Source organism: Mesocricetus auratus, unplaced genomic scaffold (genome assembly GCF_017639785.1).
Source record: "Mesocricetus auratus isolate SY011 unplaced genomic scaffold, BCM_Maur_2.0 Super-Scaffold_100707, whole genome shotgun sequence".
Taxonomy (NCBI): Eukaryota; Metazoa; Chordata; class Mammalia; order Rodentia; family Cricetidae; genus Mesocricetus; species Mesocricetus auratus.
The window spans coordinates 4841496-4846582 of NW_024429269.1; the positions used below are offsets into that span (position 1 = coordinate 4841496).

Consider the following 5087-nt stretch of genomic DNA (forward strand, 5'->3'; position numbering starts at 1 on the left):
TGTGTTTATAATGTATGCTTTGTTGAAACCTGAGAATGCTGTATGGAACAGTTTGTTGTTGCTGTTGTTTTAAGTTTGTCTGTGCATGTGAGTATGCACACACACATATACCCTTAGGGAAAATCTGAGCTTTTGGAAGTCTGCCTGCATGCCACCATGCTCCCCACTGTAAGCCCCCAATTAAATGTCTCCTTTTCTAAGTGTTGCTTGCCCTAGTCTTAGTGTCTCTTCACAGCAATAGAACAGTCAAATCACTACAGGGTCTCAGCTCAGGCTGCCCTTGAACTTTCTCTGTTACTTGAAATTATCTTAAACTTCTGCTCCTCCTGTTTCTATCTCCCTAGTGCCAGAATTGCAGGCATGTGCCACCACTCAGAGTTTTGTCACAGTCCTCACTCACTCCTTTGAATCAGTATGTGAAGGTCTCTAGCAGGCCTGAGCATGGCAGACATGGCTCTGACAGATTTTGCCCTCCCCCTTGCTAAACCGTTAGAGCACATTCCTAAAGCTAGCTACCAAGATCTATTCCCTTATTTGGCCACTTCCCTATGCCTGACTCATTCCTGAGTTTGATCATCAAGATACAACTATCAAAACATCAAAGTCCAGCAATCAAAAATCCCCATTTGGCTACCCAGTTAACATACCCAACCAGAATTTACCAACCCATCCTAGCTCATTCTAACACAGACCTCCCCTTTTTCCACTCTTAAAATTAACACTTGTAAAGCTATTTGCTGCTGTTTCTGCAGGATTCGGATTCAGCCATCTTGTCTCTGTGCTTAATAAACTCTCTTTGTGTTGGCAATTGGTGTTTGGGTGTAGTCTATGTTCACTCCGTAGTCCAGAGGGGAGTACTCCTCCGTGGTGCTTGGTGCTCTCATCACTTCAGTAGGGACTGGAGGATGCTTATCCACTTTTAATAGTTTAGGTTTGTGTTGAGATCAGTGTCTCCATATGGGAAGGGGTGGAAATTCTACCCCAGTGTCTAAGCTGAGCTCACAAAAGCTTGCTTTGCTGAGTAAAGGCACAAGATGCAAGGCAGGCACAGGCTTGGAAAGCCAGGCTGGCACCGCAGCCCATGGCTCCGAAGTCAGAAAGCCACCAACAGGGTGCTCCCAAAGTGGGACTGGCCTTCTTAGAGCCTTTTAGTTACCCAATCAAGCTTCAAACCTAGCAGGCCTTCCTGTATAGGGGGAACCAACACTTATCACTTCGGGGATGTTGGAAGGGACCTTCAGCTGTGTCTCACACTGGGGGACCCATAGATCAGATCACTTGGAGGACTTGTTACAAGGCAGGTTCCTCAATTTTGTGTTTGGGTCCTATTTTAGAGTTTCTTTGGCTGTGAAGAGACGCCATGGCCACAGCAACTCTTAAAAGGAAAACATTTAATTGGGGCTGATTTATAGTTTCAGAGGTTTAGTCCATTATCATCATGGTGGGAAGCATGATGGCCTTCAGGCAGACCTGGTGTTGGAGAAGGAGCTGAGTTCTACATCTTGATCCACAGGCAGCAGGAAGAGAATGTGATTAGGCTTTGGTTTCTTAGACCTCAAAGCCTACCCCACAGTAATGCACTTCCTCTAAAAGGCCACACTTCCTAATAGAGCGACTCTCTTTGGGGTGCTGTTTAATCACCACAGGCCCCCTACTTCCTCTGGGATCACACTGTGAGTACCATGCCCCTCGTGCTTGGAACCCTCCCTCACTGTGTTACTGAGGTTTTTAGGTATTGTAGCCCTAAAAAAGTTAGGCTTGGCCTCAGTATGCTTATCAAAGAGACATGTCATAGTGAAAAGCAGAGAAAGAGTTACTCATCACGGCCACCCTGGGGATAGAACACACAAGAGATAGTGATGAAAAAGAGCACAGCTCTCACAGTGGGGAAAAGTTTGCTCTCGAGCCAAATATGAAAATCATGGGTCAGAGACACAGTCAGTCCACCCTGAATACCATGTCCCAACATGGCCACAGTTTCATAATAACAAAACAAAATCATTTTTAACTTTTTAAAATACTTTATCTCATTTTATGTGTATAGATATTTTGCCAGCATGTATGTCTGTGCACTATAATGTACTAGGTTAGAAGAAGGTGTAAGATCCCCTGGAACTAGAGTTACAGATGGTTGTTAGCTGCCATGTCAGTGCTGGGAATCAAAACCAGGTATTCTGGGTGGGAGAGTTATTGGTATTCTTAACTACTGAGCCATTTACCCAGCTCAAATTAAGACATTTTAAAATACGTGGCCAGGTGGTGGTGATGCACACTTTTTAGTCTCTGCACTAGGGAGGCAGAGGCAGGCAGACCTCTTTGAGTTCAAGACCAGCCTGATCTACAAAGTGAGTTCCAGGACAGCTAGGACTGTTACACAGAGAAACCCTGTCTCAAAAACAGAATGCACGAGTGAGAACTGAAGGCAGGTCAAAGCAAGTTTATAGACACCCAGACAAGGAATTAACAGGCACTTATCTGGGGAGCACTCACGGTGACGGTAAATAATCGCAGCAGGAGATGTAGCTTCTGCCCTGCAGCATGCTCTGATCACATCTGTACACTGAAGCCACACCCTAAGGTGTGGCTATTACCGCAAGTCTATTGGCAGAACAAGATGCCCCTATAGAGAACATCAAGCAGGCAGTGGCAGAGGAGACAGGAAGTAGCTACTATAGTGTTCAGACATATTTGGATTTGTCTTAGTTGCTTTCTGTTGATGTGATAAACACCATGACCAAAATCAACTTGGGAAGAAAAGGATTAAATACATTTTACAGTTTATACTCCAGTAGTTCTCAACCTTCTTGATGTCGTGACCCTTTAAGACAGTTCCTCTAAGATGAGGCTATCTACTCTCTCTAATTTATTCAATATAGTACTTGAAGTTCTAGCTAGAGCAGTAAGACAACAAAAGGAGATCAAATCGGAAGGGAAGAAGTCAAACTTTTCACCATTTGCAGATGATATGATAGTTTACACAAGTGACCCAAAAAGTTCTTCCAGGGAACTTCTACACCTGATAAACACCTTCAGTAATGTGGCAGGATACAAGATTAACTAAAAAAAATCAGTAGCCCTCCTATATACAAACGATAAATGAGCTGAGAAAGAAATCAGAGAAACATCACCCTTTACAATAGTCACAAATAACAATCTTGGGGTAACTAACCAAACAAGTGAAAAACCTGTGTAACAAGAACTTTAAGTCTTGGAAGAAAGAAATTGAAGAAGATATCAGAAAATGGAAAGATCTCCCATGTTCTTGGATAGGTAGGATCAACACAGTAAAAATCTCAATCTTACCCAAAGCAATCTACAGATTCAACGCAATCCCCATCAAAATCCCAACACAATTCTTCACAGACCTGAAAAGAACAATATTCAACTTCATATGGAAAAACAAAACAAAACAAAAAAAGCCCCAAGATAGCCAGAACTATCCTGTACAATAAAGGATCATCTGGAGGCACCACCATCCCCGACTTCAAGTTCTACTATAAGGTTATAGTAATGAAAACATCTTGGTATTGCCATAAAAACAGACATATCAAGCCAGACATTCTCGACCAGAGTCGCCACGATTTCCTACTTCAACAGTGCTTGAACTGAATCCGGTGCTCGACCCCTCCGGCCACCGGGACAGAACCCTTTGCAACCTTGTCGCTCTGCCTCTCCAGCGTCACCACCACGCCCGCCACAGCCGTGACCATCACCAGCCTGACCACCCCGTCTCCCTCGCAAGTGTGCCAGAACTACCACCAGGACTCGGAGGCTGCCATCAACCGCCGGATCAACCTGGAACTGTAGGCCTCCTACGTCTATCTGTCTATGTCTTGCTACTTCGACCGGGATAATGTGGCCCTGAGGAACTTTGCCAAATACTTTCTCCACCAATCCCACAAGGAGAGGGAGCACGCTGAGAAACTGCTGAAGCTGCAGAACCAACGAGGCAGCTGGATCTTCTTGCAGGATATCAAGCAACCAGACCGTGATGACTGGGAGAGCAGGGTGAGCGCAATGGAGTGTGCACTGCACTTGGAAAAGAGTGTGAATCAGTCACTACTGAAACTGCACAAACTGGCCACTGACAAAAATGACCCCTTCATTGAGACACATTACCTGAATGAGCAGGTGAAATCCATCAGAGAACTGGGTGACCGCGTGACCAACTTATGCAAGATGGGAGCCCCTGAAACTGGCATGGCAGAATATCTCTTTGACAAGCACACCCTGGGACACAGTGAAAGCTAAGCTATCCTCCCCAAAGCCACCAGTGATGTCACTGGTCACTGAGGCAGTGCAATCATGTCTAGCTGACCTTACCTTTTCTATAAGTCCACCAAAACATCTACTTAAGTTCTTTAATTTGTACCATTTCTTCAAATAAAGAATTTTGGTACCCCCCCAAAAAACAGACATATCAATCAATGAAATGAAATTGAAGACCCTGATATCAATTCACATGCCTATGAACACCTGATTTTCTACAAAGAAGACAAAACTGTACAATGGAACAAAGAAAGCATCTTCAACAAATGGTGCTGGCATAACTGTACATCAACGTGTAGAAGAATGCAAAGAGATCCACATCAATCCCCATGCACAAAATTCAAGTCAAAATGGATCAAAGACCTCAACATAAATCCAGCTACACTGAACCTGGTAGAAGAGAGAGTGGGAAGTAGCCTTGAACACATGGGCACAGGAGACTGCTTCTTAAATATAACACCAGTAGTACAGACACTGAGAGCAAAAATCAATAAATGTGATCTTCTGAAACTGAGAAGCTTCTATAAGGCAAAGGACATGCTCAATAAAACAAAACAGCAGCCTACAGAATGGGAAAAGATCTTCACCAACCCCACATCTGCCAGAGAGCTGATCTCCAAAATATATAAAGAACTCAAGAACCTAGACACCAAAATGCCAAATAATTCAATTTAAAAAATGAGGTACAGATCTAAACAGAGAATTTTCAACAGAAGAAATTCAAATGGCCAAAAGACATTTAAGGAATTGCTCAACATCCTTAACCATCAGGGAAAAAGAAATCAAGACAACCCTTGAGTACTATCTTACACCTATCA

The 5087-nt window shown here is 43.7% G+C and overlaps 1 pseudogene; it reads left to right on the plus strand.

Annotated features, from left to right (window-relative positions):
• Positions 1-2143: 2143 nt before the first annotated feature.
• LOC101833939 lies at positions 2144-4272 on the plus strand (annotated as a pseudogene).
• The last annotated feature ends 815 nt before the right edge of the window (positions 4273-5087 follow it).